The sequence below is a fragment of the Vanacampus margaritifer genome, chromosome 3 (assembly GCF_051991255.1).
Source record: "Vanacampus margaritifer isolate UIUO_Vmar chromosome 3, RoL_Vmar_1.0, whole genome shotgun sequence".
Taxonomy (NCBI): Eukaryota; Metazoa; Chordata; class Actinopteri; order Syngnathiformes; family Syngnathidae; genus Vanacampus; species Vanacampus margaritifer.
In genome coordinates, this window is record NC_135434.1 from 28,577,822 (window position 1) to 28,603,995 (window position 26,174).

Below are 26,174 nucleotides of genomic sequence, written 5' to 3' on the forward strand. Positions count from 1 at the left end.
ATGACCTGCCAATCCCAATTTTTGCCAATCACATTTTTTTTCATAACAAGCAGCATACAAAGTGTTCAGTGTTCCAATTTAGCTTTATTGGAAAACATTGAACAATATCTGTAATATAATACAAACGGGTTGTTGGAACTGCACATGAAGTAGTTCTCTCAAATAAAAATGAAAATCCTATTAGTCATCTCAGCAGAAGAGGACATGACTTTTTAGGATCTGTGAGGAGGGAGATGAAATTGGTGAAAAAGATTGGTTTATTTTAAAGGGTCGTATGATCATCAACCCCCCAAAATTAAGAAAATCGGGGCCAACTGATCGGTGCAACCCTAATACAAACATAACTAAACAATATTACATATGGGTTGCCTGCAATGCAATGATGTAGGATCAAGCAGGCGTCATTGAGCAACAGAGTGACACAGTAACCAATACAGTGCCAACAGTATCAATACAGTTTAGCCAATGTGCCGCCGACAGGCTTCATTAAGCCTCATCTACCCATCACTAACTAACTCACATTCTGGTGACAGAAGGTCAAAAACGGACCAACGAATCCGAGAGCTAATGCAAAGCGGAAAAAAACACAGTCATAGAGGTGAGCAATGAGCAATAGAGGTGAGCAAAGGAATAGTCTGCCTTAAAAAGACATCTGATTGCTAACAGGCGGGCGAGTCGCAATAGGAACTGCCCACCAATCTGGTACTGGAAAAGTAGAAAATAGAACCTGAGAGCACAGCTTTCTAGTGGGAGACTTAGTATCCATAGTGGATCACCATTATGGGTGGTTCGTGGACAGGTTGTGAAAAAATGACAAGGGTTACTTCTAAAAGTGTGCAGAAGTGGCAAACGGCATGCAATTAACTGCATAGTATAAGAATATGGCATCATGTGGTGCATGAAGGCATTCTCAGTTACTGGCATATTTCTTATTATTCTTATTCCTTATCTGAATGCTTCATTTTTACCTCTTGTAACAAGTGGATGTCAAAAAGCTTCACCGTTGTTGCATCTGTATAAAGGACATTGTCCTACAACCTTTGTGGTTTGTCAGGTGTATATATACTGGCAAATTCCAGTCTCATCATTTTTAAGTTATTGTAGTGACCATTGTGTTTTTTTTCTTTTTTAAACAGAAGGGTACCAACAATTTTGACTGTGCTGTGTGTACGAAAAAGGCAAGACGATACCTACAGTGAAACAAAAATGAGGATTGGGTCTGTTGATTATGTTTAAATTGTTTGTCAGTTACGGATCAACAATAAATGTATACCTGACAGTGAGTAAAATTAAAGTCAATTATTTTTTCCCCTGTACAATAATAATAAAGCATTTTGATTAATGTTGTGTTTGTGGAATGTAAGTTAAGCGCAAAATCCACTCTTTAACCGGGCAGCCATTTTGCCACTTGCTGTTAACTGAAAATAACATCACAGTTGCTCTGGGCTCAGTTAACAACCAATCATGGCTAAGCTTAAAAAAAAATGGTGCGCTCTCATAGGTTACTAGGGTACACCTATGATATTCCATACGTAGAAAGTGGGTCATTTAGGGCCATTTTTGACCCCTCATATGGAAAACGGTTCCATATGGGTAAGCAAAGCAAACAGACCATGAGAGATCACACTAAATATTAAATAATTAAATATTAAATATATTCCACTAAAGGCGTCATACGGCTTTTTGATGCTGACCGCCATAAAATTTAACATCATCTTGGCACATTTTTTTTTAACATACCCTCTTACCATTATATACTTACTGTACAAGACAAAAGAAGGCAAAGACGACAAAGAGCAGATCTCTAATAAACCTTTACCCCCTGCTATACAGCCTCCGAAGCACTGCTCTTCATGTGCACTTCCCAGGCAGCATGTGTGTCCTGCCACCTTCATCAGTAAATAAATAATGGCGACATAAAATGCAGAGTGGAACAGGAGCTGAGATTGAATAACAGTCGGGAAGGCGTGGCAGAGTCTGAAATATTAATGACCCTGATTACTTTCCTCAGTTGTAACACATGCCTACTGAATTGTTTCATGACAGGAATGGACTGTAAAAAAATATAGTTTTTTTCTGATTGGATATGCATGAGTTTAACATTACTTAAAAAAAAATATATATATATATATAACCCTACTTCTTCCCAATCAAACCTGCAAATGTGAACATGCCCACCCGTACAATTCACCTCACATTCTGCTGTATATGAGAAACATCTTACACATGCAGGCATGCAAGAAGAAATGTCAGAGTGAAAGATAGAAGAAGAAGAAGGGCACACAAACAGTGCTGCACTTGTTGTGCTGGAAGGTTGGTATCAGTGCCTTGCTTAAGGGCACTACACTATATATACATATATATATATATATATATATATATATATATATATATCCATCCATCCATCCATTTTCTTGACCTCTTTTCCTCACAAGGGTCGCGGGGGTGCTGGAGCCTATCCCAGCTGGCTTCGGGCAGTAGGCGGGGTACATATATATATATATATATATATATATATAAATTAATATATGCATATATATATATATATATATATATATATATATATATATATATATATATATAAATATATATATAAAAATAATATATGCATATGTATATATATATATATATATATATATATATATATATATATATGTGTGTGTATATATATATATATATATATATGTGTGTGTATATATAATTTCCCATAGATTTTAACAGAGTTTGTAAAGGGTATGAATAATTTTGAACGTGCCACTTTTTGTTTAAATGTATATAAATGCTGAGAAATGTTTTTTTTTTTCACAGAGAAGCCTCTTGTAACATCCTATTATTTTCTGGGAGACACCAATCCAGAAAAAAATTGCAGGTTTAATACAAGTAACTTTAAATAAAATATTGCCTGGGGGTATGAATAATTTTGGCCTTGACTGTATATTATTATTATTATTATTTATTTATTTTATTTTTATTATACAGTTATCTCTGATTGATTGACTGTAACCGTAGCCAGATACGGATTTTTCAACAGTTAAACATATAGCGACACAGAGGTTGGCATACAGTACAGTTTGAGCAAATCACAGTCAAGAGGTCCTGGGTCCAAAGCTTGGTTCATTGTTAGCATCTGGGATAGACTCTGACCCACACAAAATAATTGTATTGCGTACTATAGCCACATGTGGAAAAACATTTTTCACATGTAAAGCCACTTTCTTTTATACTTTTTATCAGTTTGCTAAAGTGGAGGAGGACCCTCATTTCATTGTGTCACAGGTAGTTTTATCCTCTGTAGACACTTTCAGGAGGGGCCCACTAGAGTCTCCAGATGCCTGCTCAATGGATAAACACAATATAGATAAGCCCCCTGACAGAACTAGGCCCCTCTGAATTATGACCACACTCCTGCTGGCTAATTAAAATTTGCTTGTAACTTATGTCAGTCATTTGAAGGCTGACAATTCCCTAACCACCCCCTCATTTTAATTTGTGGCACGCGCACATTTATTGTTGGGGAAGGGAGTGGTGCCCCCAATGGGATCTCAGTATGGCTTGTTTATACTACCACCAGGGTTGTACTGCCTGTGGAGAAGAGTACAACTGTGGGTAAAGCATGTTGAGCTACCGCCTGTGGGCAACATGAAAGAAAACTATCGCCTAACACACGTGTGGTGTGTGTATGTGTGTGAGCAACAGAGACAGCGTGACACAGGAAGAGACAGACACAGAGAAGCTAGCAATAGAAAAATGGCAACAAAATGTGTCTGTAGAAGAGGAAGAGTGATGACTTTCCAGGGTTCCGTACGTGACTTACTTGGCTCAGCTGGAGGAGCTCTTAGCCCATTTTGTGGCAGCCTCTAAGACAGATGCACTGCCCTGAGCCACTATCTGTGTCTCCCTGTCAATGACAAATGGCATAGCAAAGAATATTGCATTATATATTAAGTACTAGCAGTCAGTAAGTAAGATGCTGCTGCTGCTACTGCTGCTGCTGCTGCTGCTGCTGCTGCCTGTCACTACCAAAGCAGGCTGTTTTAGTCAATTTGACCCAGACAACAATTGTCTCCTTTTGGTTGGCCTATGCAGTAACCTGAATGAAGGTGCCTTTTTGCCAATGTAACCTGTTTATCTTTGTGATGTTTTGGCTAGACTAAATCAAACTGATCAAATGCTTATTCAAATTTAAATAAAATATAATGGTAATGGATAGTGGTGCAACAGATCCAAGGTTATTTTAGTTAACGAAAACTAACGGGGGAAAAACAAACAAAAATTCAAAACCCAATTTTGTTAAGAAAATAAAATAAAAACAAAAATTCTTTATAAAAAAAATTAAAACTAACTAAAATTACATTTTATGTTTTCAAAACTACTATGTTACTAAAACTAACTATAATTATAGCGAAAATATCCTTATTTTTAGTATTTGGAAAGTAATGTAATACATGAGCGTTTGGGGTTGATTTTTAATGTGATTTTAAGTATATTTATTTTCATATTAACCGGAATAAGGACATTTGATATTGTGTCACTTAGAAGTGACGTCATCGAGCAGCAGTTAATAGAAAAGCACCTTCAGATGACGTCGTTCCTAGGTGACAAATTTACCTGCTTGACTTTTGGCTCAGCTCACCTGATTTTTTATTTAACTCAGCCGAGATGCAACGCTAGGTAAGAAATGTGTTACTTTTTCTTTATTTTACTATGGTGTTTATTAAATACAGACGCTCCCCTACTTACGAACATTCGAGTTACGAACAACGGTACATACGAACATTTCTGCGTGTACAGTATGTCGAAAAATGTTCGGAAAGAAATGCTGTAAGTTAGATTTTGTATTGCGCATAGTGCTTCTTTCCGCCGCTAATACCGACGATTGGCGCTGTGAGAGCTCATTGGAGGCTGAGCAACGTGGCGAGGAGGAGGAGGAAGAAACGCCGGTCCCCATGAAGCAGGAAATAACTTTTGAAGCCGATTCCAGCGACGACGAAGAATCTCTCATGATATAAAATCCTCCTCTTCCTCCTCCTCCATCATCTCCTTAAGCATCGAGTACATCTTCCAAAAGTAAGTTAAACTTCTTTTTATTTATCTTATTACATACATGTACATACTGTGTGTGTGTCTTTCGCTCTCTCTCTCTAACATACGTAGTACAGTACAGTACTGTACGTATTCTCTCCATTTTATTAAAAGTTTTTTTCAGTACAAACCAATGCAGGTTACTTGTACAAGCCTTAAACATACTTATATAAACCTAAAATATACTTATATAGGCTTTAAACATAAATTATAATACAAAATATAGCACTGAAGCAACTTACGAACAAATTCACCTTACGAACGATCGTCCGGAACGTAACTCGTTCGTAAGGTGGGGAGCGTTTGTACCCTGACTAATTAAAACGTTATTAAATAAAAATAAAAATAAACAATACACAAAACTAAATGAAAGCTAAAATGAAAATTCCCAAACTATAATAAGCGGTGGTCGGTTTGGATTAGGCCCCACAATTTGGATCACCCCCGATCCGGGGATTGGTTGGGGGGATTAACAAAAACAAAGTGCGCATTCACAGTCGATACTGGCATGACAAGGAGGCTGAAACATACTCAACATTACACGATAAGCCAAACTTCAAAATAAAGTTTACCAAATAAAGTAATACATTGACGGCAATGCAAATAACCTAAGTACACTTTTATTTTGAAAAGCGTTTTATGAAATAAATGAAGACACAAAATCCTACATGGCTATATTAGACATTTTGAATTGCTTTTTTAAATTAATTTTATTCAATGGAAAAGGCACTTTACAAAATATATGAAGACAAAGTGCTATTTATCTTTTTTTCTGAACCCAAAAACAAATTTGTGATCTGAACAAAAAAACTAATTTGTGTTCTGATCAGAACCATGACTTTTGTGATCCGTTGCACCACTAGTAATGGCGTGTAAGTAGTTCATCTGAAAGGACTCAGACTTTGGGCGCCAGAACACTCTAAAAACGAAGTCAACGAGTCAAAAATAATAATAATTGGGTCAAAACTGGACCGACACAACTTTGTGAGTTATTAAACAAATTAAATTAATGATCCACAAAGTAACCTACTTTTTGTTGTAGTTTGTTTGGGTTGTTTTGTGGGTTATTTATTTGACACAACTTTTTGGGTTAATTGAATAGTCCAAAAAGTTGAGTTGGTCCATTTTTGACCAAATTTGGGTTATTTTGACCCAACTGTTTTTAGAGTGACGGTTACAGTCAAGTCCTTTTTGTGGACTAATTTTGAAAATGGCCACTAGTTGTTGGAGAGATACCCCCACAGCTAAAGTGGTGCAACTGCAGCATTATTTGTGTTTGAACTTCATAAATATCTCCCCTTGAGTTGCATTTGTGCATTATGGTTATGTGTGGTGTGCAACACATCTACAGCAGTTTGAATTTCAGTGCTCCAACTCTGTATCAAAAGAAGATGGTGCCAAACATTAACGAGTCGCACAAATAATACAGACAGCAAACGTAGCAGTGAACTCTCGCGCTCTTGCACACATTGAACACCTCACAGAACAAGATGCACGCATGATGGGGACTCTTCAACAGAGGTGGGCATTTTACATACTTTTGATGGTTCATCATTCATCAGTTTCTAGCACTCTCTTTCGTCATTGTCAGTCCACAATGTTTTTCAAGCCGAACCAACCTGTAACCGTCGGTCCACCGTTTTATTTTACCCACACTTCTGTCATCACTTGTCACGGCCATTTTAGGACCGATCTACAAAGGTGGTCATTCTGTTAGCATTGACAGAATCAGGGGCAGACTGGGAAGAAATCTGGCCCGTTTTGGACACCTTTTCATGCAATGCATTTCTTTATTTTGTGCGTGCGTGCGTGTGTGTGTGTGTGTCCAAACTTTTGGCCTGTAGGGATACCTGGCTTTCAGGTGAAATTTCAGGACGACCCAAAAATGCATTCAAACCTGTACATGTGAACTTAATGTGACCTCTAAGCTTTTGAATGCACATGTCCAACTGTTAAACGTTTCAGTACTTTTTGCACAAGTTGCTGTTCTCTAACGAGGAGCTTAACAGCAAAATTCACAAACAACAATGCTCCAGCTCATCGAGGTGGCATCATCAGAGAAAGGCAGTTGGAGACTGGTGAACCTCAAATGGAATGGCCTGCACTTTCTCCAGACCTGAATCCTATTTAGTCCATTGGCATAGTGAAAGGATTGTGCAATTGCGGATAAAAGCATAATTTTTTGCATGATGGTTCTTTAGGGTCAGTTATTTAATTGATGCTATGATTTTAGCCTTATTTTGCTGTTCCTGCTCTGTGTAGCAATATACATGTCATGGCTAATTATTATTTTATGTTACTTACCTAAATTGTGTAATCTTGTAGTCCTGAATGCAGCTCTGTGAGAATCATCTGAATTCAGATAATGCAGCTTCCTGGCATCAGGGAAATCTCTCATTTTTAGAGTTAGGCTTATTTTATGAGAACAATGTAATGCTTAAATCAAACTAAACTGGAGCGAGAGCTCTTTAAATAAACATTACACTCACCCCTCATTTATGGTTAGATGGTTCCGCCCAGATTGTACAGTACTTTATGAACGGTGTACAGCTACCAGATGTCTTGACACTCCATTTTACACATCATTTTGCTGGTTTGATAATCCTAGGCTTTAACAGCTCCGAGGCTAACATCCTTTATTGTGTACCAAGGAAGCCTCATACAAAATGTGGCGCTTTTATCCGCAAGTGCACAATCCACTGAAAAATGTGCGCTAAGCCTCTGGACTAATTGAAAACCTATGGGATCAGCTGAGTCCTCTGGACTAATTGAAAACCTATGGGATCAGCTGAGTCGCCGTGTAGAGACTGGACACTCTGCACCCCAGAACCTCAATGACCTGAGGGCTGCCCCTCAGGAAGAGTGGCATGCCATGCCTCAGCAGACAACGAGTCTATATAATTATAGTGTACACTAGCGCCATGAAACCCCAGAATTCGCTCTAGCAGCCCCGCTGTAATATGATTGGCTGCAGCGTTGCTGGAAGGATATGACGCACATGAGGCGCCGCCATAAGCATGGACGCCACCGTAACCATGGATAGCACCATAATGGAGTAACACTCATAAAGGGAGGAAAAAAAGTCACGTGAAAGGAGCAAACGGAATGGGGATTTAATGGTTTTCAAAAACTGCTCCAGCCCTAATATATATATATATATATATATATATATATATATATATATATATATATATATATATATATATATATATATATATATATATATATATATATATATATATATATATGTGGCCACTAACTAACAGGTACACCCATTAGAACCACCTATATAACCCCCCTCCAACCGTCCCCGATCCACACCCCTCCTCCCTCAAGACGGCTGGTGCCACTACAAACCTTGAACTCTGACTTGACCTTGTCTACGTAGCCCCCCTTGCTCGTTCTGTGCCATGATCACTTCTCCGACCCCTCGTTTATTTTCCTCTTCTGCACAGCAACTCTTCCTCTCAGAGCTGCAGCAACACTTCAAGGCAACAGTGATGCACAAAAGAGAGAAGGGAAGGCACAAATGTTACTCTTACTTGCTGTGGCGGAAACAATTTGAAAATGAGTGATGCTTTTTGTGTCCAATGAGGCACTTGTGTCTTTCTCACTGTCCCTCTTGCTCTCTTACTCGATCTAAGCAGGAGGAGGGGGCGATAGCATAAAGAAACAAGCACAACAACAGCGGATTCTAAAAGAGCTAGCCAGTGGGTGGATTAAGTATGTCATTGAATGGGGTTCTGTGGTAAATGACAGGGTGGGGTGGGTTTTCATCCCCATCTGGTCTTTTTAAAGAATACTTTGTGGTAATTACCCCCCAGACAGCATTGTGGAGCGCCCAAACCGTCCGACCAGGTGCCTGCAAGTCCTGCTGCGTCCAGCCATTCAATGGCACTGCATGCTGTCCTGTAGAAAATGGCCCCAAGGTCACCACCTGATTTTCTATACTACCACATTACTATATATACTTTTTTTTTTTTTTTTAACAAATATGAATCCAGTACACTCTAAAGCCTAATCCCAACACATCAATGCTGTTGTTTTTAAATATAGAGAACAAAACTAGTGAGAAAATGCTGCTACATGCCTGGAAACTTTTAGCCAGAAAAGGGGGTGAGGGTGTGGGTGTTACAATATTACACACAAAAGGCGTCATCCCAAAAGCTCACCTTGAAAATCAAGGGTGTAACAATAAATGGCTGGATCACTTGAGGGCTGTCTGTAAGCTCCCTAGAGAGATCTCTCTCAGCTGCTGCCCTGTTGAGAAAGGAAAGTGTCTGCTTGCCACTCTTGACCCTCTTAAGGGAGAAGACAAGTCCAAATAATGCCTCTGATAAAATCCCTGAGGGTCTAACTGTGTGGGTCTAATTTTCTTGCTGGAAAATATTGTGCATCGATTAATTTTACCTCATGATGCCTTTCTGTTTCTCAATCCTGACATTTTTTTATATCGATAAGTATAATCGTAGTGTTTGTTCATCTCTGCTGTAATAGTTTAAATCCGCCTAATAAAAACACATGTTAATTAAGGGTTTTTGTTTTGGACTTTGTGTAACTGTATGTAAACTAGGAAGTCACAGTTAAAATGTTTTTAAAAATAATATCTGCATTGTAAATTTGGTCTGTGGTCCATTGCCCCCCAGCTGTGTTCCCCCCAGTATGTCAGTAACAACAGATCCTTAACCTTTGCCACTAACACATATAGAAGGCCCCAGCTTTTCAACATTATTCATGAATGAGCATATAGAGGCAGTGCTAATGACGGGAATAATTCATTGGTGGGGCCAAGGCTCATTCATTGTCACTCTTAGCAAAAGGCTTTGGAAAAAGGTTAGTTGGAGGCCTGAATGTTTTTGGTGTCAACTACTCAGGGATAACAAACAATATTACAATATTCAACATGTATATCAAACAGGGTGTGCTATATTTGTAAAGTATTGCTTCACTTGTGTGTAACCTTCCTTTTAAAACAGAAAACCTTGCGGCTGATACTTGGTTAAATATCTACAAATAGATCTGAGGGTTCTGTCCAGTATCAGTCATTAAAAAAAAACAAAAACTGAAATTGTCTTAATTTAAAGATTTGTCTACTTTCCATAACTCCAAAGTACCATACTTAATTGAAATAAATAGTTTCCCTTGCAATAATAAAAAAAACTATACTTTGATTGTCCTTTGGTTATCAATCTTCTGTTTCTGAAATATTTCAACCATAAAAAATAAAAATAAAAAATAAAAATAATATATATATATATATATATATATATATATATATATATATATATATATATATATTTACGTGCACAAAGTGATCATAGGAAAATAACTGTAAAATACTTTATTATATACTGTTCAGAAACAAATAAATAAATATAGATGTTAAAGATTATCATGCATCAACAATAAGAGCCAAACTGAAACTAAACTACTAGATCAATATTATAGTGCCAGTATCGATCCGACATCGATAATGACGTGGTATTGATAATATCGATATTTGGACCGATCCGCCCACCACTAATTCAATTTCCTCCCCAAACTGTTCGGCTATGCTTTTACAAAGACAAGCTAGCTCTAGTGTGAATTGATTCACACAGTTAGTTACACTTTCCCCCCCCTCACTTTTTCAAATACAAAAAGAACTGCACACTAGCTTTAACTAACTTTGGGGATAGACAGGAAACTGCGATGTGTGGCAGCAGTGTGAGGCGTTTAAGGAGTGCCTGCTAAATTATGTTGTTCACTTATGTATGAAGGAATACATAAAATACCCTGAGTTACCGGTTTATGTGCAGTGGTTACTGGTTAGTATCTGGGTCCCTGCCTCTTCCCCATGAGACCTGCCCTTCCCTTTTCCCCTATGTTTGTGTGTGTGTTTGTTTGTACGTGCGTGTGTGTGTGTGCGTGTGTGTGTGCGTGCGTGCGTGCGTGCGTGCGTGCATGGCTAATCAGGGGAAGGAGATAAAGCCGAGGCAGAGGCCAGGTATCATCACCACCATCATCACCACCACCAACCTACATAAGCCAGCCCTGGACCGCACCTCGGCGCCAGATCGTCTTGTGCTGCCATTCAGTCGTATCCAGCATATCATTGTTCCTGTGATTAGTGCCCTGTTGCTCACCCGTTTGTCTTGCCTTCATCCAGATAATCCTCACTGGCTCCTGCTGTGTTTGGTACTCTCGCCTGCCCACCTGCCTGCTCCCCTGGATCCCGAACCCCTGGACCACGCACCTCCTGCTTTGACTCAATTCCTTGCCTCTCTATTCACTTTTGTGAACTCATTAAAATACTCGCACGTTAATCTGCCTTGCCTCTCATACCTGCAAGTGGATCCCGCTCCTGCACCCCTGAACCCTAACAGTACAATCTGGCCAGATGGACCCGGCAGATGCGGATCCTGCACGACACAGCCAGGCTGCGCAAACATTACTGCTGGAGCAGCATGACCAAGCCCTTCACATCCCCATCAAAGAATTCTCTCAGTCGCTCGCCAACTGGCGACACTACAAGTTTCCGGTCAGCCCCCGTCACTGCCATTGCATGCGCCCGCTTCCAGGCCATCAGGGAACCATACATGCCCGCCACCTTATAACAGAAACCTTGGTTCTTGACGGGCCTTTCTTGTGCAGTGCTCTTTGGTCTTCGAACAGCAACCATACACATATAGCTCAGAACGAGCCAGAATCGCTTACCTCATTGGCTGTCTCCGGGGGTCCGTGTGAAGGAGGCGAACTCAGTAACAGGGTTAGCTTTCACTAAGTACGCTGGCATTACGACCGGGGATTTTCCCCGCTGGGCCTGGGGTTCGGAGGGTGCCGCCCGTCTCCCGGTGCTCCAATCTCCCCTTCCGCCCCCAGTGTTCCGTCCCACCACACGGCTGGAGGAGGGGTATGCGCGGGTGCCCTCGCCGCTCTGCTGTCCGACCCCTCTCCGGCACCGATGCCTGGGTACAGGGGATCCCCGGGGTTCGGGGGGGATGGCGGTTGGTGGAAGTGGGGCTTGGTTGGGGGGTACGGGTGGCTGGGGGTGGTGTACGTGGGGGTGCTGGGGGGGGTGTATGGGGGTTTGAGGGGGGTGGGGGTGGGGGCAGGGCGAAGGGTCGTGGTGGGAGCGGGGGCTGTGGGCCAGTGGGGTACCTGGCGGGCCTGCCTTGCCCCGTTCTGCTGCGTTGGGCTTGGGGTGAGAGCCGTGTTGGGGTGGGGGGCTCCTGGGTTTGACTCCGGCCGGTGGCCCCTGCAGGGCCCGGGGGTTGTGCCTTGGCGCTGCCATGGCCTGGGGGGTTGTGCCTTGGCGCTGCCGTGGCCTGGAGGGTTGTGCTTGCTCTGTCCTGGCCAGGGTCGACGGCTCCCCTCTTTGGTGGAGGTTTTCATGCATGCCAGATCCACCACATGCATGCCAGATCCACCACATGCATGCCAGATCCACCACACCAACCATCAAAAATTCAAACACAATCTGCTTTTTCCTCTGGTCGTTGAATTGGTGATGTCTGTGGATCTCACTCTGCTTCATCTATCCTTCCTTCTTTCCTCAGTATCTCATTTGGTCTCTTGAGGTCTCCCTAATTTGTTGGAATTTAGATGTTTCTGGGGTTGGTAAAAGACTCTGGTTGGTAACCCGGTGGGTAGTAGGTGATGTCTGGTCGGTGTTGGATTTCACTTTCCTTTCTTTTCTTTGATCCTTCCTCGGGTCTCCTGACAACCTCACAACTCTCTTTGATCACCCGATACGGGGCAAGGAGGCAGCCAAACATCTAATGTCCCTCCGCCATGGCTCCTGTAGTGTGGCAGAATTCTCCGTTGAGTTCCGAACGTTTGCAGCTGAGAGCAAGGTCACCAACAAAGCGTGCCAAGAAGTGTCAGCAGTACTCTGTCCGTCCTGTGCCAGCGCGACTAGTGGCCCACCATGGGGACGGACACTCGGCTGTACGTTGCGGCTTGTATGATATGTGCATGAATCAAGACTCTGGTTGGGATGGTGTCTGGGGCTTTGGGGGCGGCTGGGGCTGGGTTGGGGTGGATGTGTGGCGGGGGGGAGGGGGGGTCGTGGGGCAGCGGGGGCTGTAGACCGGCGGGGTGCCTGGCGGGCCTGCAGTGACCCGACGGGTCCTGCTGCGTTGAGTTTGGGGTGCGGGCCGCGTTGGGGTGGGGGGCGCTCCTGCTCCTGGGTTTGCTCTCCGGCCGGTGGCCCCTGCGGGGACGGGGGTCGTCCTTTGGCGCTGCCGCAGCCTGGGGGGCCCTGAAGTGCTGCGCTTGCTCTGTCCTGGCAGGGGTCGACGGCTCCCCTCTTTGGTGGAGATTTTCATGCATGCCAGATCCACCACACCAGCACCTGTCAGGGCTCCTGCCTCTTCCCCATGAGTCCTGCCCTTCCCCTTTTCAATTTTTCTGTGTGTGTGCGTGTGTGTAAAACGTGCCAGCATGTCAGTGAATGTGTGCATTATGTCCATAGAGCAAATGTGTGGGTGTACCTCCACACATGTTGTGAGTGATCATACTCAAAACACAATAACAGCAAAATTGACAATATCATAAATCAATACAATACGCAGGTTCAAAAAACTATAAAACAAAGACATCTTCAGATTCAATCCCCCCAAAAACGATCAACCTATTCCCTGACTCCTTTTTCCCTTCACTAATTTGCTCCCAAAAACGATCTATTTTAAATATTGCCATGGTCCCATTATACGCATGAGGTAAGCATTATACGTTTTATTATTATTATTATTATTTTATACTAGAGCATACAGAAAGCTTTGATAGAGCCTCTGACCTGTAGAGGTCACTTAAAGCTTCTTCTTTTTCTTTCGGCTTTTCCCTTAAGGGGTCGCCACAGTGAATCAGTTGCCTCCATCTAACCCTGTCCTCTGCATCCTCTGCTCTCACACCAACTACCTTCATGTCCTCTTTAACTTCATCCATAAACCTCCTCTTTGGTCTTTCTCTAGGCCTTCTGCCTGGCATTTGGAAACTCAGCATCCTTCTGCCAATATACTCACTATCTCTCCTCTGGACATGTCTAAACCATCTCATTCTGGCCTCTGACTTTATCTCCAAAGCCTCTAACATGTGCTGTCCCTCTGATGTACTCATTTTTGATTCTATCCATCCTGGTCACTCCCAAAGAGAACCTCTGCATTTTCATCTCTGCCACCTCCAGCTCTGCCTCCTGTCTTTTGCTTAGTGGCACTGTCTCCAGACCAAACACTTTTGCTACGGCTAACATTATTCCCCTCCTTTCCAGGGCAAACCTCCACGCCTCTAGCTTCTCCTCCACCTGTTCCCTGCTCTCACTACAGATCACAATGTCATCTGCAAACATCATAGTCCATGGAGATTCCTGTCTAAACTCGTCTGTCATCCTGTCCATTATCAAAGCCAACAAGAAGGGGCTTAGAGCTAATCCCTGATGTAGTCCCACCGCCAATTTGAACTCCTCGTCACCCCTACAGCACACCTCACCACTGTCTTACAGTCCTCATACATGTCCTGCACCACTTGAACATACTTCTCTGTCACTCCAGACTTCCTCATACAAAACCACAGTTCCTCAGTGGGCACCCTGTCATAAGCTTTCTCTAGATCTACAAAGACACAATGCAGCTCCTTCTGACCTTCTCTGTACTTCTCTATCAGCATCCTCAAAGCAAATACTGCATCTGTGGTACTCTTCTTTTGGCATGAAACCATACTGTTGCTCACAAATGCTCACCTCTGCCCTCAGTCTAGCTTCAACTACTCTTTCCAATAGCTTCATTGTGTGGCTCATCAGCTTTATTCCTCTGTGGTTGCTACAACTCTGCACGTCTCCCTTGTTCCTAAAAATGGGCACCAGCACACTTTTCTTTCATTCCTCAGGCATCTTCTCACTATCTAAGATCCTGTTGAATAATCCAGTCAGAAATTCTAATGCTACCTCTCCTAGACCCTTCCATACCTCCACAGGTATATAATCAGGACCAAGTTTATTTCCACTCTTCATCCTCTTCAATGCCCTTCACACTTCATCCTTATTAATCTTTGCTACTTCCTGGTCCACAACAGTCCCATCTTCCACTCTTCGTTCTTTCTCATTTTCCTCATTTATCAACTCTTCAAAGTACTCTTTACATCTTCCCATCACTCTATTGGCATCTGTTAACACACTTCCATCCCTATCCTTTATTACCCTAAACCCATAGGTGTCAAACTTCAGTCCTCGATGGCCACAGTCCTGCAGGTTTTGGAGGTTTCCCTCTTCCAACACAAGCTGATTTCAATCAGCAGGATCGTTATCAGGCTTATGCAGAGCTTGCTGATGAGCTGATTATTTATCAGCTGTGTTGGAGAACGGAAACATCCAAAACCTGCAGGACTGTGGCCCTCCAGGACCTGCTTGACACCTATGCCCTAAGCTGTTGCACGTCCTTCCCATCTCTGTCTCTTTGCCTTGCCAACCTGTATAGATCAGTCTCTCCCTCCTAACTGTCCAACCTAGCATACAAGTCATCGTAAGCCCCTTGTTTGGCCTTTGCCACTTCTTCAGTCCTCTCACGGTCCCACTTCTTTTTACCTAACCTCTTTCTCTGCATCTACTTCTGTACATCCTCATTCCACCACCAAGTCTCATTATCCGTCCTTCCAGATGACATGGATTGTCCTACCTGTCTCCTTGATCACATTTGCCGTAGTTGTCCAGTCATCTGGAAGCACCTCCTGACCATCCAGAGCCTGTCTAAACTCTTTCCTGAAAGTCATACAACACTCTTCCTTTTTTAGTTCCACGATTTCGTCCTCTGCTCTGCCTTTGCCGTCTTTGTCTTCCTCACCACCTGTGTCATCCTACACACTACCATCCTATGTTGTCTGGCTACACTCTCACCTACAACTACTTTGCAGTCGCTGATCTCCTGCAGATTACACTGTCTACACAAGATGGAGTCGACGTGTGTACTCCTACCTCCACTCTTGTAGGTCACCCTATGTTCCTGCCTCTTCTGAAAGAAAGTGTTCACGACAGCCATTTCCATTCTTTTTGCAAAGTCAACCACCACCTGTCCTTCTGCGTTCCTCTCCTGGATACCAAACTTGCCCATCACCTCCTCATCACCTATGTTTCTTGCACCAACGTGTCCATTTCAGTCTGCACCAATGACAACTCTCTCACTTCTAGGGATGCTCTGCATCATTTCATCAAGGTCCAACCAAAAGTTATCCTTCTCTTCCAGCTCACATCCTACCTGTGGCGCATACCCACTAAGAACATTGATCATCACACCTTTGATACCTAGCTTCAGGCTCATCATGCAATCTGACACTCTTTTTACCTCCAGGACATTCCTAACAAACTCCTCCTTCACGATAACTCCTACTCCATTTCTCTTCCTATCTACACCATGATAGAACAACTTGTACCCTGCTCCTAAATTCCTAGCTTTGCTCCCTTTCCACCTCCTGAACACATAGTATGTCCACCTTCCTCCTTTGCATCATGTCAACCCGCTTGCTACCTTTTCCTGTCATTGTTCAAACATTCAAAGTCCCTACTCACAGCTCGAGACTCTTGGTGGTCCTCTTCTCTTTCTTCCTACAAACACACCTTCCTCCTCTCCTTCATCGACCAACAGTAGTTCAGTTTCCACCGGCACCCTGTAGGTCAACAGCACCGATGGCGGTCGTTGTTAACCCGGGCCTCGACCGATTTATAAGTCATATATTTGATTTGCATTTTTGATTTGGCCAAAGTTTTACGTCGGATGCCCTTCCTGACACAACCTCTGAATTTATCCGGGCTTGGGACCAGCACAAGAAGACACTGGCTTGTGCCACCTTGCGGCTACCTTAAGAGGTCACTTAAAGCAATGGAAGTAATAACAAAAATTACAAAAACGGCCAGCAGGTGGCAGCAGAGTATAACAGATCATTCATGTTGCAACAAACTCTTTTTGCCAGCGCAAAATTATTCTAATGCTAATTGCTGCAAAACAAACTCTAATCAGAATTGAATCTTTCTTTTGGTAGGTTCCATGTTTTATAGCAATAGAACACAATATTCTGTGGGCCTTACAAAATTAGCCAAAAGTCAGAGTTAACCATCCCTTTAGGGCAATTTTAAAAGTGATAAGGGAACTCTTGTTCACGAATGATGGCAAACCATCCCAGGCAACACAAGTTGTGTACCTGAAAGTATTTTGACCTACTGTATGTTTGTTTTAAATCTGTCAGGGACAGATAGATAGGCTCTTCCCCTGGTGATATGATCATGAACAGCACTTATTTTAGTAAAATAATTCCTCAAAGCATTATTTCAAATCCCATAGACCATACATAATTCGATTTGAGTCACTCTCTCTTCTACTCTGAGCCACTTCAGACTGTCAAAATATTCAGGGAGGAGATGAGTTTGTGTGTGCAGTTGAAGTATCGTTCTTACCAATTTGTTCTGAGAAGTCTGAAGCATAAGTATTTTAGGGATAGCACCAGTACCAGGAGGAACAGGCATAATCATACTGACACTGCACTAGAGCTCCTGATAAAAAATTCCAAGGCTCTTCTGTTTAGAATAGTAGACCATCTTGCAATAAATCTATCGCTGATTTATTTTTGAACAGACCTTTTGAGACATTTTTTCTCTTTGATAATCTGTTATCCAAAACACAGTCCAAATAAGTCACTTTGTCGCTATAATCTCACTATCCCCCAACATTACTCTAAAACTTGGTGACTTTGCTAATATGATACTTGAACCAAAAAGGATAGATTAGTTTTTTTCGATGTGCAGTGGCAGCCTATTGTCTATCAGCAATGAGTTGATTGCGTGATTAAGTGATTTTTCTACCTCCTTTTTGTCCCGATGAGAGACCAATGGTTTATAAGCATCGGCAAAAGGGAATAGATCGCTGTCACAGGCTGTTTCCGTGTCATTTACATAAATTTAAAAAAAGACGAGGACCCGTAACGCTCCCACCACATGTTTCGTAATGGTGAAGAGATGGTACCATTCACCTCCACTACCTGCCAATGACCCTCAAGGTATGACTTCACCTAGCTCGCACATGTACACACACATGCACAAACACCGAGAGGAACTTAGCCTACTTGTTAACATACATTTGAATCTTCTTCTTTTGGTGAAAGAGGCAAGTCTTTTCACGTCGAAGGGCTCAAGTCCGAGTGAAGTAATTGTTGGTATAGTCCAAGTCGAGTTGCAAGTCTTTTAACATTTTGTCAAGTCTAAAGTGGTCAAATTCATGATTCAAGTCTGACTTGAGTCCATACCTCTGTCACAAAGTGATACGCTGATCACCTGACCTCCATTAACAGCATTGTGTCCCATTAACACGGTAGTCAGCTCTGTACAGGCTGAGAAGCCATTGTTTGTGACACCACTTACAGTCACGTTGTCACAAAATAAAACGCCAAACATTCAAAATAGAAGCACAAACAAAGTGAAACAAAAAAATTAACTAGGTTTAGAACTATGTAAATGTAAGCGTTATTGTGTTTTTAGATATGATTTGAATGAATGTGCCATCATTTGCAGTATGGAAAATGATACTCATCGATTGGCTGTTGGCGAGCAAAATTAATTCTTGGGAGGATCTCCAGTGGCTGATGATGTCACACTAAAGCAACTCAAACCGCATGCGCACGACATCGAGTGACATACACCCAAAACACGAAGTAACATAACAATGTGTTTACTGGAGTACATATGGTCCTGCATGGTGTCGCGTCTTGGATCACCTTATCACATGGATTTACATGTAAGTCTATGCCTGTTTATCTCATGAGGCCAGAGTAGTGAGACAGGAGAAGGTACTAGAAATGTTTTGGGGAAATGAGGCGATGTATGGAGAGTTCAAAACGTTTGCCAATAGCATAGTTCCACTGGAGCCCAGCACCGCACTGCTCGGCTCACTGGCGGGTCAGCTCAGCCCAACCCATGCATGTACTGTGTTTTCACCTCCAATGTGCATCTGAGACGCTGGGCAGAAGTAGCGCATAACCGGCAGCGGCACAATAGTAGAACGCACGAAACAACACATAACCAAAACACGGAAGCCATGGAGGACAACGCTGCCCGGTATCGGTTGCTCGTTCTGTTTTTTGTGGTGCTTCGGATGTGGCTCATCTTCAGTGCTCGCAACGCAAGGAGGATCGCCGCCGCGAAGAAAAGGACGATGTTTTATCTTCGGAAAGCCCTCGAGGCTATACACGCTGATAGTGGGAGCAAAGAAGAAGACAAACACTTCTCGAAAAGGTAAGTTGTTGGGTTTTTTTTCCCCTCGCTGTCGTCGCCGATGTCCATTACTGATGGCATCACAGGACCGACCGCCCAATCAACCACCGTGGTGTTTTGGTGCTCTGGCCCAACGTAGGCGTGAGGGCCGCAAGCAGCTCCGCATGGTCCACTTCCGACACGGTCAGCTGTAATGGAAACACTCGCCAAAACCGTGCTAGCTTCGCACGGTGCGGTGCTGCAGTGGAAATATACGCTATAAAGCTGACGTCACGTCATTGCTTCGCGGAATAAATAAACCGTCTGCCGGGCTGCCACCAATGTCAACTTAATGCCTCATGTTTCAAACAGAATTAAATTAAAGACAAATATAAATTTGACAATGTTACTTTGCGTTCATATTGCAGACGTATTTATAAAGAAGAAGAAGACAAGAAATTGGAATTGTAGCCTATTGTTCACACTGCATGGGGGGAAAACATCAGACACATGTCGCATTAAATAATAATAAAAAATCTGAATTGGACTGCAGTGTGAACATAGCATAGATGTTTTTACTTTTATTACACACTTCCATCCACCCATCCATTTTGTTAGACCAGTTATCAATTATACTTCATCTATCACAATTATTTTTTTAGCCAATTTCTTTACATACAAGTTTACCATATATATAAAAAATACATAGTGTTATTGATAAGAGGAACACACATTGGCAATATAAGATCATCTTTCTCTTGTATGTTCAATAATTTGAGTATGTTGATAATGTTATTTACGGTGTACAGTCTTGGATTATTTATTTACCAGACCAAATATCAGTTCCAATATTTATATTTGGAAAAAAATATGTCTTGATACAAATATGAATAAAAGGCAGTGATCTCACACCATAGAGTAAAAATATTTAACATTATATCACATGCTATATAGTTAAAGGTCCTCATTATAATTATATATATATATATATTTCATTTTCTTTTTAAAATCTCAAAATCATGAATAAATAAATTAATCCCCGATTTAAAAAAAACGTTTTAAAAAAAAGTAACTTAAACTTGAGTATTTCATTACTCTACACAGACAGTAATATTGTAAAGAAACGTATTACTTTCAAATGCAAGTAACTAGTAATATGAAATATGTTACATTTGGGAAGTAACTTGCCCAACACTGCTGCTGAATAATAATGTATATTCTTTTTCATGAAGACACTGATTATGTTTATAATTTCTCACGGAAATTATAAACACTTGTTTAACAAGATAGCAAACATAAACACTTAATGATTAATCTCTTAATTATTATTTTTTTCTTTTTGCACTTTTAAATGATCACTTCTACAACATTGCTACAAACTCACGATTTCCCATTACTTGTGAGCTATGTTTAGAACAGTCCAGAACAAATGTTGTCCTGGTGCTGGCGGGCACCATGTCATTGACCACCTGGTATAGAACATGCATTTTTCCTGCTAGAGGAGATTGAATAGCCAAAACAAACAACTGAATGCAGCTGTGGTCAAAGCCTGGAAAAAGTACCAGAAAAGAAGAATGCTGTTATTGAAAGCAAACATTTTGCAACCAAATATTTAGGTTTTAAAACATCACCTTGTTCCGATGCAGTAATGTACGCCAATAAAATTTTGTCAATTTTATATTTACTATGTCATTTTAATCTTGGGGCAGCACGGTGGATGACTGGTTAGCACGTCCGCCTCCCAGTGCAGAGGACGTGAGATCGAGTCCGGGCTTCGGCCTTCCTGGGTGGAGGTTGCATGTTCTCCCCGTGCTTGCGTGGGTTTTCACCGGGTACTCCGGTTTCCTCCCACATTCCAAAGACATGCATGGCAGGTTAATTGAACACTCCAAATTGTCCATAGGTGTGATTGTGAGTATGGTTGTTCGTCTCTGTGTGCCCTGCGATTGGCTGGCAACCAGTTCAGGGTGTACCCCGCCTACTGCCCGAAGCCAGCTGGGATAGGCTCCAGCGACCCTAGTGAGGAAAAGCGGTCAAGAAAATGGATGGATGGATGGATGGATGGATTTTAATCTTGTGATGCCCAGACAACATAACAGTTTTTTTCTGGAACTCCATTGTATGATTAAAATCACCTGTGACCACATTTATTTTTAGTTGACTTCAATTGATACAAGTTCCCCCTTCCTGCTGCCTGAAATTCGGGCCATTGGGTACACTCAGAACAAGTAAAAATGAAACAATGCCTTGCAAGCAAGTAAATATTACTCATTGTAGCTGATTTGTTTGTTGTGTCGTTTTTGTTATTGTTTTTGTTTTGTTAACAAAAAAATACTTTTACTTAGTGCCAAAAGATAAATTGAAAACATATGGCATATTATGGAAGTTCTTATGAGGTGGATTTAATGCAAACATATACTGATTTGTAGTTTTATTTTAATCTCTGGCTGTAAAATTCAAATAGTTATTGTTTGTGTAAAAAGGTAAAAAAAATTTAATTGGAAGTAAGACTATAAAATTGCTACTATTTGTAATCTGTTGTTTCAGCATTGTTGTCTCAAGGCCAGACTAAAGAATTCCATCGTTGTATTGGTTAAACTCAAAAGTGCCGTAGTGTAACACAATAACTCATTACACTTCAGAGATGCTAACATTGTAATATAACTTTTAACATTCACAAGAGAGTAACTAGTAATATGAGATGCATTACATTTTGGAAGTAACATGCCCAACCCTGGTAGTAATTCTCAGCTTCATTTTTAAAGGGTCCGAGCTCTTCGTCTACCTTCCTAAAAAGGATTAGAGCACAGTGGAGATCCCAAATGCTAAACTAGTGCTGTAAAGCGATCATGTTTTTTTTAAACTAATTAATCACACAATTTTCTGTAATTAATCGCGATTTATCATACTTTTCCTATTTCTGCTTTTTTTTCCAGAGCTTGTAACTTCAAGTTAGTTAAGTAATCAAATAGAAAGTATATTAAGATTCAAAGAATGTTCTAATAGCTTTCTGTAGTCCTTGAATACAATTGTTCTCCTGTAAAATATAAATGTTGAACAAAACTATCAAAACAGACTCATTTTTACAGGCATCTTATATTCTTCTCATAAAAAGCAATTCTTAAAACTTTTTGCTTGCAGGTTTAGAAACGTGTCGCTTACAGGTTTAGTTCTGCTAACGAGCACCGCAGTCCAGCAGCATTGGTTTGCGAGGCCCCGTGAAGGTATTTTGCTCTGAGATATGACAAAGGCATACAAATAATATGCTATTTGAATTTGTCTGCAGAGTGTGCAAATTAATTCTCCAAGGAGCATCAAGCAAGTAAATCAGAAAGTAAAACTACCTATTACACATGTTTATTCATCTTCCCGTCATTGACTATTCCAAATTTGGATGCACGCTAAATGAACTGATTTTTTTTTTTTTATTACACTTTAATGAATTAAAATTATTCTCCAGAGTTAACGCTTTAATTTTGACAGCCCTAAAACATAACAGAATAAAACATGTTATTGCGAGTTGTTTTGATGCAGTGTTGACAGAGCAAAGTGATTGAACTCACATTCAAAAGTGAGGAAATGCACATAACTGGATGTCGATCAGCAATAACATTGGTACCTGGTCTAACAGTATGGATTCTTTTTTAATATTTATATTTTGTACTTGTTTCTTGTAATGTTTGCCCAGATTTGAATGATACAAGACATAATTAGATATAATGGGTGGAGCTGTCAAAATTGCTGAACAATCAAATCTGTTCATTTTGCAAATTATGTGGCTGTGTTGCAGACCATGAAAAATAATCGATTAACTCACTTGGCTAGGTTCAAACAGTGTTGAAAGGATTACATATATTCTACCTGTTCTGTAAATGTTCTGGGTTCAAGAGAAATAGCTCTCGAATATAATTTTTATGCTTCACTTAGTGCAGCTATGCAGCAGAATATGGTTGGAAGGATGGATGCATGATTAGATAGATGATGGTAACAGAATGACAAATGGACAGTGATCGGTCTGGTCTCCTGTAAGTACCGCCAACTGTATAGATTCTTTGTCAAAGCAGGGGAGTTCATAGGGATTGCTTGCTCAGAGGGAAAGGTGTTCTGTTGTGATTAAGTGCATGGGAGTTCAGAGAGATTGCCTGCTCAGAAGGAAAGGCGTTGGTTATCTGTTGACTAAATGCAGTCCATTAACATGGTCAATCTCCTTCTGCTCCACTCACATATGAACAGCAGCTAACCTTGAAATGCAATGTGTGTATGTATTATATCCCTGACTTCTAGAATACTGAATTTTCCTGAAATGTACACCCCATCTTTTGGTTGTTTGAGGCAAGATAGTAGACCCTCCTGTTGCTTCAACCTTTTTTAGCACAGTGGTACCTCAGAGTTTTATCATAATTGGTTCCTGCGGAGTGTTCAAAGTCCGAATTGTTGAACCTCCGAAACATTTTTTCCCATAGGTAATAATGTAAATGCAATTAAGCCGTTCCTAAGCTCCAAAAACAGAAACTTCCTATTTTAATTTCAATTGATGTTTTTTTACATTTACACTCTGTACAGTATTTAAGCAATAAAAAAAACACCTTACATTTTTTTGTTGTGGTGTGATGGCATCAGTGGATGATAAATGCTATGTTAATGCTTGGTTTAGTTCAGTGCTGAGTTTGTGTATTTTACATTGGGCATATTGTTAGACTACTAAGCGCGCCTTGCGTGCGTTGTTTAACATCAGGCACATTGTTGAACAGCTAAGGGGGGTCACCGTGCCAGTATTTACAGAAGTAGTCACAGTAGTTACAGCGGCGCGATTATCTCCTTCCTAATTCCACTGTGGTTCGTAGCACTGTACGTTTTTCTTTGCTGCCACTGGCACTGTTGTCTTTCTTTGGGTCCATGGCGAAGAAAAATCAAAATGCACTTGCGATTATGGAGCACCTCCGGGAGTATTCAAGATCTGACTGGAAACGAGCAGTGTATCGTCTCAACTACCGCAACGTGAGCATTCGGCATTGCTCGGCTTCGCTCGGCTTCACTCGGCTAACCTTTTTTAAGGTACATTCGGCTTAGCTTGCTTTGCTTGGGTGTTCGAACTCCGAAAATGAACTCCGAAAATGAGTTTAAACTCATTTTTTACTCAGATTTTTTGGTTGAAGTCCGATTTGTATGAGTTCCGAGACGTTCAAACTCCAAGGTTCCACTGTATTTTAAATTGTAAGAAACATGAGAAAAAGTCAACCTAAAAGCATTTTTAAGAAAGAGTACAAGTACAAATAATATGATTCCAATGATTACTTTGATGAAAACGAGATAAAAAAAAGCCTCTTAATTCATTGTTTTTATTTTTGTGAATTTTGCAAGCCGTGACAGCTCACTGGCAACGCTGCCGTTTTTGACCCAGTGAGTGTGACATCTAAGTAATTGTCTTCCTTCACTCTTCACTCTTAACTGAAGTTGGCGATGATGAGCTGTCAGTAAGTTGGTCGCTCAAAAGCCAAGGACATATAGTACAGTATAATGCAGAAAGCTCACGCAAAACATGCCTCGTAGTTTGATCGATTATGTGGACATATTACAAGATCCCGCTACGTTATACTGACAGCTTGCTTAAATTGAAATATAGTGACACAAGTAGTGAGGAGTGAGGTTTGCCATCTTCATAGCTGCAAAGTGTTTTGGATTGTGCATTTTTGTTGTTGAAATCACAGAATGCTACCACGTTGCGCTTGGTGCTCCGGTGATGTTATGTGTCACTGCACAATCATTAGCAGCGAAGCTAGGAAGTAGTAGCGGGCGAGTCCTTTCAGCTACCGTCTTGATGCTAACCCTGATTGCTTTTATTCATATCAGGCAACATTACGCTCTTTGCCTCCGGTGATGTAATGTGTCGCTACTCATAAAGCTAGTCTTGACACTAACATAACCCGCATAACATAATCGCTTTTGTGATGTGAGGCATATTTTATTCAGAAATTCCAGTATAAAGCTCGGTAAGTGTAACACATCGATGCTTTGCTTTGTTTGCAGTAAAGCTGGGTCACTTTACAATGTGCATCCGTATTAACTTAACAAAGTAAAAGCATGTGTCACAGTGTTGTCCTGTCCAGTCATTTAAAGAAAAACATGTTCTAAATAATTCCCTTACTATTGTGATCTCAATTATCTGACTGTTCTGTAAATATTTATTTATACACATACATTTTCTGAGTTTATAAAAACTTTTTTGAAAAAAAGTTATTCTTTTGTGTTCAAAAGCATTGATTTGAATTTTTATTAGGCTGTTTTTCAATAATTTTCAAATAAATAAAAAATATAGAAACATTTGATCAATCAATATAAATTTCAAAATATATATTTTTTAAATTTCATACAAAAAAAAAATAAAGTAATGAATTGATGTAAGCCCCACCCATTTTTGTTAAGCCACACTTACCTCTAGTTAAACCATGCCCATATCTGGTTTATGCCACGCCCACTCCAAGTACAGATAGAGGGAAAGAAGAAGATACAGATAATTTAGATGGTTGAACAGATACAGATACAGATGTGCTGTATTCGCTCATCCTTAATATACAGGTGCTCGTCAATTTTTTTTAATATCCTTAAAAAATTGCATAATTTCCATAATTCCATTCAAAAAGTCAAACTTTCATAGGGCTCACAACTTAAGTGATTTCAAGTCTTTAGTTTATTTTTAAATTATTTGGGATTCCAGCTCATAAAACCCATGAAAACAGGATGTCAAAAAATTTGAATATAATGAAGAAATCACCATATATTTATTTATGTGAAAGGTACAACATATTCTATAATACTTTTTACTAATGTCATATCAATGTTAAAGCAGTCAGTGGACTTTTATTTTTATTTTTATGTTTTAGCAACA

General features: G+C 40.8%; 1 long non-coding RNA gene across 1 annotated transcript; it reads right to left on the reverse strand.

Moving 5' to 3' along the window:
* Positions 1-137: 137 nt before the first annotated feature.
* On the reverse strand, positions 138-26,174 carry LOC144048668 (uncharacterized). The gene is made up of 6 exons (XR_013293398.1): positions 25,722-26,174; positions 9,255-9,342; positions 8,900-8,991; positions 8,440-8,566; positions 3,815-3,898; positions 138-1,977 (listed from the first exon to the last, which is right to left on the reverse strand). It is a non-coding gene; the product is annotated as an uncharacterized LOC144048668 (long non-coding RNA).